Here is a 14,195-nt window from a genome sequence, read left to right on the forward strand (position 1 = left end):
CCAATGTATAATTATTACTATGTTAAACGTCTCTAAAAATAACATGTTAAAAGCCTAAAGCAGTAAAATGAATGTCGCGCTTAAGCGGTAAGAAGAGGGGAATTGTTATGTGTGTTACGTTGGGAATACTGAATGTGGTATTTCACACTTACAGCGTATTTGCTTGTTTTCCGCACAGAACCAATACCAAAAACAAGAAAAAACACTTCTGTATTAGACGAAAAGTTTATAGAAATGTGCTGTTCACAAAATAAGTACATTAGTAAGTACGTAACAGTTACATAGTAATTAATTTGGTAGGCTTAGGTAGGTTTATCATTTGTTGCAATCCTATTATTTCAATTTTCCGAATACACAATGTCCTGTAATTTCTTTCACTTTTGTGAAACAAAACAGCGTTTTATACTAGTTGGATTATTAGGTAATTATATAAAAATTAATTATATTCCAGCTGTTATCTGAAACTATATAAGTTAAGGAGAATCTATGTTTATTATTTATTGTAGCCTATTATTTTGTAATTCATTAAATTTATTAGAGAGGTACACTCCACAAAACTTGTTCTGAATTTATGTTATCTTGTATGAATGTAACAGGTTATCTATTATTTAAAAACAGTTTAATTTATCATGCAGTGACAGGCCAATAGAGTTCGCTTTGCTCACCCCTTCTTATTCTCTGCTGCTGCCTGCAGAATTGATTCACTGCAACCAGTCCACACCTGTGGAGTAACGGTCAGCGCGTCTGGCTGTGAAACCAGGTGGCCCGGGTTCGAATCCCGGTCGGGGCAAGTTACCTGGTTGAGGTTTTTTCCGGGGTTTTCCCTCAACCCAATACGAGCAAATGCTGGGTAACTTTCGGTGCTGGACCCCGGACTCATTTCACCGGCATTATCACCTTCATATCATTCAAACGCTAAATAACCTAGATGTTGATACAGCGCCGTAAAATAACCCAATTCACTGCAACCAGTGAGCGATACTGTAGTTTTACTGTGCAGAGTTCTCCTAATGGTTCCGCATACGCTATGCTCCTACTGTATGCGTTTGGAGTAGCGTAACACATTGTGGTGCAGTGATTCACAAATATTTTTAATGTTTTCAATAACATTCCAACACGAAATAATTGTGGAATTTAGCACATATATTACATTTTTGGGTCACTGATTATAACTATTTATGTTCAGTATTATCATAATTTGTTTCAACATATTTAAATTAAAGCTATTTAAACAAGATGGACTGCATTTCAATACGCGCCCACGAATGCCAACGAGTACTAGGCTATCTGTTAAATATTGTTTAAGGTCATTATTGCAATAAACATTAATTACATAAAAATTCCAAATCATAACTCATTTAATGGCTAGTAGAATAAAACCGTTTGGAGAACAGATAAATTAGATAGCGTGTTACAGACGTAACCATCAATCAATTTGTAATGACGGTGAACTACATAGTGGCGCTGATTCGTGTCATATTCGTCGAATTTTAACAGTTCGATAGGTAATAAATAATGCGAAACCTACGAGTAACATCTCACCTAACTCGTAAATTCGCATACTAAGTTGATCAATTTTAATTCATAAAATAGTAAATAACGCTTATTTTCCTTTTTGGTTTTTGGATCCTATCTCGTGTACAGTCAACGCAAAATATCTGTGAGCCTGGCATACCTTTTCTACTGGTTAAAACACAAGTGAACTAAGCCTCTCTAAAGTTTTCCTACTTAAAATTACTTACCGGCAACTTAATGTGTCCTTTAAATATTGCAAATTTAATTTTTGATGTATACCTTTATTTTCCTCTTTCAACAGGTCACTGGTTCCAACCTGGACAGATTCTAGAACTTCTTAATGGCTAAAACATCAATGACCGAAGAGTATGTAAAATATCTTCTTCTCCTTCTTCTTGATGTAGGCCTAATGCCTGTTAGTTCCAGGGAGTCGCTCCATCTTCTTTTAGGACGACCGGGACTCCTGATATGCTGTCCCTTATTATTCCAGTCATACGATCTTCAGGCATCCTTGACACGTGTGTTGCACATTGCGATCTTCGTGTTTCTACCCATTCACCTGTTTCTTGTATTTGGCATTGGTTCCTTATGTCCGCATTTTTTATTTTATCCAGTCTCGTTTTTCCAACAATTTTCCTTAATGTTTTCATTTCTACACTATTTATCAATTGTTTTAATCTAGTGGTTTCGGCACCATGTATTAAAATTGGCCGTACTACTGTTTTATATATACGGGTTTCGTCTCTAATTGTAGATATTTATTATTACAGATGGTATCGTTCAGGGATCCTGAGATTCGTGATGCTTTCACTAGCTGTTGATAACTTCAGCTATTAGGTCTTTATGGCTTGTTATCATAACACCTAGATATTGGAAGTGATTCACTTGTTCTACGACCTTATCATATAATTGCAATTTACATCTGATTGGTTTTTTAGAAACAGTTAATACTTTAGTTTTCTTTGTAGATATTTTCAAGTTGCATTTGTCGCATGTCTGAGCAAATTTATAGAGCAGTCGTTGATGCGAATCCTATGAATCAGCTATTAACACTGTATCATCAGCATGACATAATGCATTTACGTTCTTATTTCCTATTTTAAAACCACGAAGTCCTTTCAATTCTAAAATTATATCATTCATTGAAATATTAAAAAGGAGTGGGCTGAGAGAGGCCTTGACGGATTCCCTTATTTGTTGGTAGTACGAGGCGCATCCAGAAAGTAAGTTTTCCTATTTAAAAAAAAAGAACACACACTTTCAGGAAAACATTTATTGGCAACAGGTATAGCAATGTTTCAGCTATTTTTCATCATAGCCACCATCAGAATTGAGACACTTGTATAGTGGGATCAACGTTTGTATCCCTCTGTCGTAGAACTCTGCCGCCTGTGAATGGAACCAGCGTGTGACAGACGTCTTCAGCTCTTCGTCGTTGCCAAAACGCTCACCGGAGGACAGGAATTTCTTGAGGTGCAAGAAAACGTGAAAATCGCTGGGAGCAAGATCAGTACTGTAGGGTGGATGATGAAACAACTCTCAGCCAAATTCCGTCAAAACAGCTGCTGTGCGCCTAGCCGTATGTGGACGAGCATTGTCATGGAGGAGCACAACACCTGCAGTAAGCATTCCACACCTCTTGTTTTGAATGGCACATCGCGATTTTCGCAGTATTTCACAGTAACGGTCAATGTTCACTGTTTCACCTCTTGGAAGGAAGTCAATGAGCAGAATGCCCTTCCTGTCCCAGAACACCGTGCACATCACTTTCCGTACCGACAGCGTCTGTTTGAATTTCGTCCTGACCGGAGATCCACTATGCCGCCAATGCATTGACTACTGCTTGGTTTCCGGGGTGAAGTCCGAAATCCAAGTCTCATCGCCCGTGACGATCCTGTCGAGGAACTCGTCGCCGTCATCGTGATACCGTTGCAGAAATGTCAGTGCTGCTCCTAAACGTTGCATTTTGTGTTCGGGTGACAGGTTTTTCGGCACCCACCTGGCACACACTTTTTTTAACACTTAGTGACAATCTCATGCGACAAGGATCGCGATATCTGCGGAAAATGGCTGCTCAGCTCCGTAATCGTGAAGCGACGGTTCTCCATGATGCACTGCCGCACCAGCTCAACACGATCATCATTGATATGGAACGGTCGCCCACTGCGCTCTTCATCATGGACACTTTGACGACCTTCGGAAAACTGCCTACACCAGCGACGCACCATCTGCTTACTCATGAAATTCGGCCCATAGACCTGACAGAGCTACCGATGAATTTCAATTGGCGCAATGCTTTGTGCATTAAAGAACTTTATCATCGACCGAACCTCGCAGGCGGCGGGAGAAGGAATAAGAGCTTCCATTTCGGACCACTGCTGCCACGCTACTGGCACCAGGCGGGACCTGTCCGGCTGGCATATGATTGATACGCCATATATCCGTTAAGCATGCGCAATTGACACGGCTAATTACGTTTACTTTCAAGGGGAAAAAAAATCGGGAAACTTACTTTTCTGGATGCGCCTCGTATTTTACTGAGTTTACCATTTACCATCCAATTTTACATTACAAGAATTATATATATATATATATATATATATATATATATATATATATGCGTGTGTATATATATGTATATATATGCATGCATATCTTGGATGAGGTGTATAATCCCATTAGGTGTATTTTGTTTTTCAAGACTTCGTATGACAAATTTTAATCTAATATTTTCAAAGGCTTTTTCGATGTCAATGAAACAAAAGTAAACTGGTTTGTTGAATTCTAATGCCTTTTCTCTTAATTGCCTTATGATGAATATGTCATCTGTGCACGATCGGTTCTTCCGGAAAATCTTTCCTACTTAATACGATAAAAGAGTAATGGAACGGAGAAAAATTCATCGTATGATGACGCAGAATGTTTGCATGGAAATATCATATTTCGGTACATTAAAATAATATATATTTCCTACTTAAATTTTTTTACTGGTCATGTAATATATTGTATATTTAAACTCTTGTAAATTTAATTTTTTATACGTGCCTTCATCATCCTCTTCCAACGAGATGAAAAACTTGATACATATATTATTAATCCGATGTGAAAGTGAATGAAATATTATATTTGAGTTATCACGCACTAATAACTTTATAAATTCTCTCAGGAAGCATACACTCATAATGTTACCCCGGATTTTTAGCCAAAAGATTGAGGAAGAAAAAGAAGATATTATTATTAGTCAATAATATTTTGGTAAAAACATCTATCTTCTATTGGTGAAAAATGCAATAAAAATGACATTCATCAACATATGAATTGATACAATTAACATGAGAGAGCGAGAACTAGCTCGTCCGGCCTCAATTAAGGATGACCACGAGGATCCGGAAATTAATAGCAAATAAATATAATTAATTAAATATTAATATTGTTATAAAAATAAAATGTAATAATTAAGCACTATTGATTATCAATTATAAAATTAAATCTTAGAAGATGACTATAAAATTATACTTATAAATAAAAGATTTTATTCAAAATTAGCATATCCTTAATTAAGGTCTTCTGAGTGGTATAAATGAAACTGTATAATCTGCAGGGAATCTTTAAGAATTTGCGAGATGATTTTTTGAATTTCAAAAGATGATACTGATAATTGTTTTAAAAAATTATATGTAAATTTTGGTAAAGAACTCCGAGCACCAAAAAATAAACCTGTCACTGACCAATTGAAGAGAGGGATGTTATACTTGGCACTAAGGTAGGGAATACAAGGTTCATAAATGGCCCTCTTTTCATGATCAACCTGACGAGCTTGGTTTAAATCTCTCTCCATGCGTATAGTTGGATCTATGATAATAGCCTTTTGTTGTTGCCTGTTTATTGCTATTATATCCGCTCTTCTGTGAGAGTCGTCTTCAGAAATGCAGTGGACCTCTGCATTTTATTCTGCTAGATTGAGTTAGGCTGAATTACTTTATGTTTATGTTACTTTAGTCAGATCAGCCTAGGTCGATTCCAATGAATACCTTCATTGCATGTTTAAAAATAACAATAAGTATATAATCTGTAATTTAAGGGGAGAGGATGGTATTTTTTTAAACTTTTTTCCTATTTGGTGTAAAATATTAATTTTTTGTATGTAGAGAGCTCATAGCTCTGGCAACTCAACTAAATAAAAATTTAAAAAAAATATTTGGGGGCCCAAATTTGAAAAAAAATAATATACCCAATGCAGGATTGTACTAAAACCGATATATCTAAACCGTTTTTAAAAATAGATTTAAACAGTTCTTCGCAATGTATTTGCAAAAGCATGTTCTACAAACTGTCTGTAACAGAATCTTGATATTGGTCCCTACGTTTGTAAACCAAAAAATAAAATTTAATAACAATTTTCTGATTTCCTTTCTTGCAAACAAACGGACGTATTTTTTAAATGAAACCAATTAACGAAATTCTGTTACAGAGAAAAGTTTCCTAATAGTCTAAAGAATGTGTGTTCTAAATTTCATTCATGTATCTTTAATAGGTCAGAAATTATATCCATTTTTGTCAGGCAATATAACAAAAAAATGAAGTTACTGGAAACCGATAAAAGCGGGCGTGTGATTTAACAATCCAAAGCGCAGGAAGTTTAAAAAATGACGTCTCAACATCCGATAAGGGAACAAATACCCACAAATGTTATACAATGCATTCCACATATATCAAAGGGTATTTTAAAGAAAAAAAAAATTTAAGTGGGCGAGTGATTTAAAAATCCATGACGCAGTAAGTTTAAAAATGGCGACTCAACATCCGATAAGGGCACAAATACATACAAAATGTTATCCTATGCATTGCACACATATCACAGAGCTTTTTAAAGAATATTTTTTAATTTATTTATATTTCATCAAAAAATACCATCCTCTCCCCTTAAAACACAGAATTCGTCACTCATTCCGTATGCGTGAATTTGCCTATTCATTAGAACCAGATCACAGGAAAATTCCGCCTTAAATCATGTGACAATATTTAAAAATGAATCTTAACGAAGTTTTGTTCCTTACCTTCTAACTAGCTGCAGAACGAGTGAATCACGAGGGAACCTGGCCTCATCTAGCAGCGCTTGAACTGTTGTCTGTTTTCGAACTCATGGTCTTTCATCCCCAGCAGGTCTCTATACCAATCTGAAAATATAATAGTTTCATTAATTGACAATTATACAATTCATCAATTTCAGGATATGGAATTTAATAGATTTCAAAGAAGAAAAATTATGTTTAAATGTGTATTTGCCGCGAAAATGGGTAGTAAAGTTTAGAATCCGGATAATGAGTGATCTACGCCGTTTCTTGTACTCTACAGTATTTCAGTTGCACGTGATGGATGTAAGCACGTACTGCAGTCTCAACGGATTCTATAGAGGTACCAACACAAGGTGGAAGTCATATAACTCTTCTGATTGAAAGGGGTAATATAATACATTAAGATAAACTAAAAGCCTAGTACGCGTTGTGTAATTAATGAATGATTAATTAGAAAATTAGGCTGAAAGTCTGCGTAATTTCGCAACAGCGCATCGCTGGCTCAGCTACGAATACACACGTGAACACAGGTCTGAAAAGCAGCTTCCATCTCTTAGCGACAGACGCAGGGTTGCCAAATATCCAAATAACAGGAAATAACGACACGTGTTAAACTTTCATTTATTTAGCAAGAAAGCAGTCAATTTTATTTAGAAACTGAAAAAGGATTAATCATTTCTTATCTGTTTGTCTAGTATAGGAATAAGAATCTAAGTCCTACGCATACCTAGTACATATCGATTAAAGCAGTCATAGTATTTAGAAAAAAAATATATACATTTGGGATTAATTTGGTATTAGAAATTTTTGTGCTCTATTCAAGGAATAAGCTGTTTATTGTGCAGTGATTTGAGTACATTGCTTCTATTCTATATATCCGAGTGATTTTTGTAAGTTTTCATCACTTAGACTGGTATTGATTTAATTTGCTTTGTTCTGGTCTAAGTTATATTTTATTTGTTTAGGTTAGGCTTGGTTTTTTATGTTAGGATTGGTCAATTTACCCAAATATTGACTTATTTACAAGGGAACCGTTACTAGACTTACTTTCTTACTTACTTACTGGCTTTTAAGGAAAACGGAGGTTCATTGCCGCCCTCACATAAGCCCGCCATTGGTCCCTATCCTGAGCAAGATCAATCCAGTCTCTATCATCATATCCCACCTCCCTCAAATCTATTTTAATATTATCTTCCCATCTACGTCTCGGCCTCCCCAAAGGTCTTTTTCTCTCCGGCCTCCCAACTAACACTCTATATGCATTTATGGATTCGCCCTTACGTGCTACATGCCCTGCCCATCTCAAACGTCTGGATTTAATGTTCCTAATTATGACAGGTGAAGAATACAATGCGTGCAGTTTTGCGTTGTGTAACTTTCTCCATTCTCCTGTAACTTCATCTCTCTTAGCCCCAAATACTTTCCTAAGCACCTTATTCTCAAACACCCTTAACCTATGTTGCTCTCTCAAAGTAAGAGTCCAAGTTTCACAATAATAAAGAACAACCGGTAATATAACTGTTTTATAAATTCTAACTTTCAGATTTTTTGACAGCAGACTGGGTGATAGAAGCTTCTCAACCGAATAATGTGTTTAATTTTCTCTCGAGTATCATTTATATTTGTTACTGTTGGTCCCAGGTATTTGAATTTTTCCACCTCTTCAAAAGATACATTTCCAATTTGTATATTTCCATTTCGTACAATATTCTCGTCACGAGACATAAATCATACACTTTGTCTTTTCGGGATTTACTTCCAAACCTATCTCTCTGCTTTATCTCTCATACTGACTGAAAACATATCGCTTGTGTGTAATGTAGTTTGACCTTGACGGGTGCGGAGTAACTCCACTTAGAATGAGGACTCCGGTATAAGGAAAAGAAACACGTTTTTAAAGTTTCAAATGTCGCGTATATCCCAAGAATTCTCCACGGCTCTAAAAATTGCACCCTTTACCAAAACATCCGGCTGAACGACTTAAAAAAAAAAACAGAATTTGTTTATGTTACGATACAGGATACATCCTTCTAAATCACAAAATAAACTGTTACTTACTCTGAGAATTACATAGTACTAGCAGAATTTTAATGAAGTTCGGAGAAACTGACTTAAAAGTATGAAAATGGATAATCTTCCTATTCCCACGCAGCTGCTGAATATGTAGGCCAAATGGAAGCAGCGTGGGACGTTCTAGTAAACAGAGCAATGAGCTTCAAAGATTACGGCTATTCCTTGAACTACAGGCTACTGCAGAACGAGCTGCTGTTAATAAAGAGGATGACTTCTATTAAAATTATTACTTAGGCGACATAGCATTTAATTTACGAAAAGTATCTAAAACATCCAGAATTTTTTTTAAGTTACGGACACCTGGCTGTTCTTATTTCCGACAACGAGTCAGAAATTTTTCTGCTCAGCTGATTCGTTAGCAATTAACCTTTCCTATCGAAGACATTAGGCCAAAGAAAAATTCCACCAGTTTCCAAGTTCAATACTCCGACTATGACCATCACTGTATAAAGTATTATTTAATACACTCATGCCCATTATTCAAACAGCAATATTTATTACCTTAATATATTCTGTAAATGACATACAGGGACATCATTTCATTTTTACTTCAATTTTTATTGTACCTGAGTTTTTGAATGTACTTCACTCCCACCCCCTTCTACTAATGAAGTTCAACCGTCTTCCACACAGATCCAAGTCATAGTAGCCTTACCGTCACAGTACGTTCCAAAAATATGTTCGCGTTTTCCAATGACGAAAGAGCTTTCAATATTGCATCATTTTCGCAAAGGTACTGTCGTCCATTTGCCTACGTTGCATTCCGGTTTTCCCCACCTGCTTCTATTCACCCCTCGGTAAAGGCTAGTGGCTGGGCTGTCTTAGCTCTTTTCTGAGAACATTAATTTCTGTTAGGAATTGGACATATACGTAATATTATACCCATACAACTGTTTAAAACAACTTAAATAAAAGGGCCTCGTTAAGTAATTAACTGTCACGTGATTTCCCTTCTTTCTACGATCCTGCGACATAATCACTTGGACGGACAGTAGATAGTATGTCTGAGTAATTTTATCTTTTCGGATCGAGCAGAAGTGAAGATTGAATTTACAGTACGTAAGGTACTCTTTTATAGAGTAGGTACAGAATTATTTCAACATGAGTTAGGCCTACTAGTACGAAGGACGAAACTGGTAATTGGAATTACATACATTAATCGAATTGAACCGCCACCATTTTGAAAAATGTGTTTAAATATCCATATCATGATTATTTTTCAATTTAACTTCATTCTCTATAGTTTACGCTAATGTGCTACAGACAGTATAATATACACTGCATAATGAATTCGTTCGTATGGGCAGCTCAGTTCGTGAGTAAAAACATTCATTGTTAATACTGTACTGTATTTTGATTAAACAAAAACCTAATGAAAATTATCAAACTCAAATGCGTGATATTTCATACTTTACGTAAATGGATGAATTACTTTTCTTCCCTCCTATACCTAGTAAAGTAATTTGTTTGTATATTACGCCATCGAACCCCAGTCATGGAAGGGGTTAGCAACCGTTGATTCAAAGGTATAGGCAGGTTAATATCAGAAATGTTAGTAAAAATAAAATGATGTCCCTGTATAAAGAGTGCTCATTTTCAATCATATGACTTATCGTTTTCAGTTCATTGTACGTTCACTCGGAGAAAAACCAGGGGGTGGGGGCCGAAAACAGAAGGCCACGCAAGTTACTGCGGTTTCTTTCGTCCCACGCAGAGGTAAACATCACATAGTTGCCAGTTCTGTAACGACTTGGAGTGCACATAGTTTGCATTATCTGTTTACCTTTCTTAGTGTACATTAAAATTAGTGAAATATGTGGCGACCACTGGAGTCTGTTGAAGAGTGAACAGTATAGTGATGACCAAAGCTCGGATCTTGGGGACTTGTGTGTCGTGTGCTTGAGTAAGGTTACAGGCATAACGTATACAAAGCTCACGCTGCAAGTGCTCAGGGACAGTCGTTTGTATTAAGAAAGTGGTCACATCGAATGGCAAGAAGACGAACGAATAAACTGTGTCACGTCGAAGCCAGTGACATTAAGAGAATTACAGGTAAACGGTCTGTTTGAGGAATTAGAAAATACGTGTTATTCGAATGGGTGTTATGGAAGTTTGAAAATGCATTTCTTAAATTTTAGGTACAGAATTTCGTGGAGGAATTCTGAGGAGATACATTATTTTCTTCTAATGCAGAGTTTATATCTTGTAAGTTGTACCACACATAAACTAGAGCTGGAAACGGGCATTCATTGAAAGACATTGCAGTCCTTTAAATTGATGGAGAATTTGTCCATAGCCATGGATCAAGTCGTAGAGGGACCTTCCCTAGTAGTGATACACTAATTGAAAACTATTTGCGAGAAAAATTAGGATATATCTTTCTCAGATACGAGATCTGCTGAAAATCGAACAGGAAACAGTGACAGTGAAATATTCAGTGTTTTATTTAGGCCCAAGACTTTATAATAAAATTTCAAACCATTTTCCAAATTTGAAATTTTTTAAAATTGAAACTTTTAAAAAAGAATTTTGTAAAATTATCCATGATATATAATAGTAACAAATGTACTTTTTTTACCTTTTATTTCTATCGACTATATTCGTGTTTTTATTGAATATCACTGGCTTCTGTCGGATTGTCAATTTATGTTAAATGTGTATTTTTCTCTCGTTTTCCCTTTCTTCTTTATTCTTGCTCTTGTGTTCTATTTATTGGTTTGAATTAAGTTAATTACTGTATTTAGTAAACTGTCCTTGTAAATTTTATGTTATATTATTCACTAAGACCACACCGTACACGAGCCTGACTCTTACGGTAGTGGCTAGAAACATTTTTATTTTATAAATGCAATTTGTACTCATTAGGTAGCTAGTTAAAATAAATAAAATAAAAAAATTAAAGTTTGCTCCCGTCACTTCATGTGACGTGGAAATAAGTTTCCTTCGTTTCAAATCATGTTTAACTAACAGACGAAGAATTTATGGGTTCGAAAATCTTTGAATGCATGTAGTCATACACTGTAATGAAATGTACAGAGCAGAACTGTAAATTTGATGTATTTTGCATGTTTTATATATATATATATGCTATAAAATTAGATGTTTCAACCTATCATAATATTATCATTATGTTGTTCCAGCCAGGAACCACTTTTATAGCAGACCTGACAGTACCTCCGTGCTGGAAGCGGGAGTTTGTTGACATTGAAGTCCGGTCGCTTAGCCACGTTCAAAGACACAAGTCCCCAAGTTCCGAGCTTTGGTGATGACTATAAAGTGTATGCGGGATGACTTAAGGAAAAGTGTAGTTGTTTCGTATCGGAGTATATGGCACGTGCCGCGCCGTCCGTCTTTTGTGTAAAAGGCGAGTACAGCAGCGTACATAACGAAGGAACCCCGGTCCACATTGCAACGCAATGTATGCAGTTGTGTTATCCTGCTCAAGTATTTAGTACGAGTTGAATAGTGTAGTGCTGATCCATTCATAATGTCAAAGTCAAAACGTTAAATTCGCTCAGAGATGCGAAATGCAATTAAGAAGTATGAGAGTGACATTTTATGTATTAACGAAGACAATATCGTGTGTAATGTATGTAAAATTGAAATAAAAACCAGAACAACTCAGGCTATAGAGAAACATTGCAACAGTATATCGCACAGGAAATGCGTTGAAATGAAATCTGAGAAAACCTCTACATCATCATCATCAACATCATCATCATTTAGTTGTGCGGGTCTAAACGACACGTGCAACATGATGCTCAGTGCAAATATTCCTCTAAAGAAATTGAGTGATCCCCATTTTAGAGGTTTTCTTCAGAAATTCTTTCATTACAAAACTGTTTAAGCGATAGGCGAAGACGATTCAGCTTCGACAACTTACGAGAATATATCGTCGTTTACTGCAACGCTGGTAATTGCATCAATGATGACGATGTATTTGCTACAGTACGTCATTTTTCTTTTCCTTCTGACTGTACTGAGATGCAGTAGCATGTTGACGTCGTCTGTTTACGTTTAAAACCTGTTGAGCCAGTGGTCTGAATGAAAAAAAAAATGTGACATACAGTAAATGTGTACTTACATTCAACGATAAGTCATCCCGCATCCACTGTCTAGTGATGACAATAATTGTAATGTTCGTACTTCTCCTGCTGGAAGATATCATTCTTTACAGAGACAAGCTGCACATATCATAAAAATTGTATACCTGTTTTTCCAGTGAAGGCGAAGGCAAATGTGTTTCACCAATTGCTCAAACTATTCGCACTACTGCTATTTCAAGATAGTTAGTGCAGAAAATAATTTCTATCAATATAACCGAGTATAACACTCTTGAAAAAAAAAACTCACACTGCATTACAGTTAGGAAACTGAAGAATCTTGAGGATTTCGGACGTCACATAATACGAGGCACCATATATGAATGTTACAACAACCACATATCCCCTACATTGATAATCATTTTAAGTGCCGTGCAAGAAAAGACACAAGACACAGATAGCGAATGACTGTATTGGTTATGACTCAATAGTTATAGCTTATACTAGTCTGAAATTTTGAAGAATTCTCAAATTTATGATACCATTATAGGAGAATATAATTATTATTAGACTATATGACTCAAATAAATATACTTGTTTATATTTTTATAAACTGGGTCTGATGGACCCAACCCTTGCAGTTACTTAACATTTCATGACCCGTTCACTGGCGGGTTAATAATAATAATAATAATAATAATAATAATAATAATAATAATAATAATAATAAAAGTTCGTATAGGTCAGTTTCTGTCAGATGCGTTTCCAATTCACTGTGGGCTAAAGCAAGGAAATGCACTATCACCTTTACTTTTTAACTTTGCTCTAGAGTATGCAATTAGGGAAGTCTAGGATAACAGAGAGGATTTGGAATTGAACGGGTTACATCAGCTGCTTGTATATGCGGATGACGTGAATATATTAGGAGAAAATTCACAAACGATTAGGGAAAATACGGGAATTTTACTGGAAGCAAGTAAAGAGATATGTTTGGAAGTATATCCCGAAAAGACAAAGTATATGGTTATGTCTCGTGACGAGAATATTGTAGGAAATGGAAATATAAAAATTGGAAATTTATCTTTTGAAGAAGTGGGGAACTTCAAATATCTTGGACCAAGAGTAACAAATATAAATGACACTCGGGAGGAAATTAAACACAGAATAAATATGGGAAATGCGTGTTATTATTCGGTTGAGAAGCTTTTATCATCCAGTCTGCTGTCCAAAAATCTGAAAGTTATAATTTATAAAGCATTTATATTACCGGTTGCTCTTTATGGTTGTGAAACTTGGACTCTCACTTTGAGAGAGAACATAGGTTAAGGGTGTTTGAGAATAAGGTGCTTAGGAAAATATTTGGGGCTAAGAGGAATGAAGTTACAGGAGAATGGAGAAAGTTACACAACACAGAACTGCACGTACTGTATTCTTCACCTGACATAATTAGGAACATTAAATCCAGACGTTTGAGATGGGCAGGGCATGT

The 14,195-nt window shown here is 35.8% G+C and overlaps 1 long non-coding RNA gene across 1 annotated transcript in view; it reads right to left on the reverse strand.

Moving 5' to 3' along the window:
* LOC138704356 (uncharacterized) overlaps positions 1–14,195 on the reverse strand; it is a 964,225-nt gene that overhangs the window by 101,589 nt on the left and 848,441 nt on the right. Inside the window, exon 4 of the long non-coding RNA XR_011333333.1 lies at positions 6,573–6,692. This is a non-coding gene — a long non-coding RNA (uncharacterized lncRNA). The remainder of the gene's footprint in view (positions 1–6,572; positions 6,693–14,195) is intronic.

This window comes from Periplaneta americana, chromosome 8, assembly GCF_040183065.1.
Source record: "Periplaneta americana isolate PAMFEO1 chromosome 8, P.americana_PAMFEO1_priV1, whole genome shotgun sequence".
NCBI lineage: Eukaryota > Metazoa > Arthropoda > Insecta > Blattodea > Blattidae > Periplaneta > Periplaneta americana.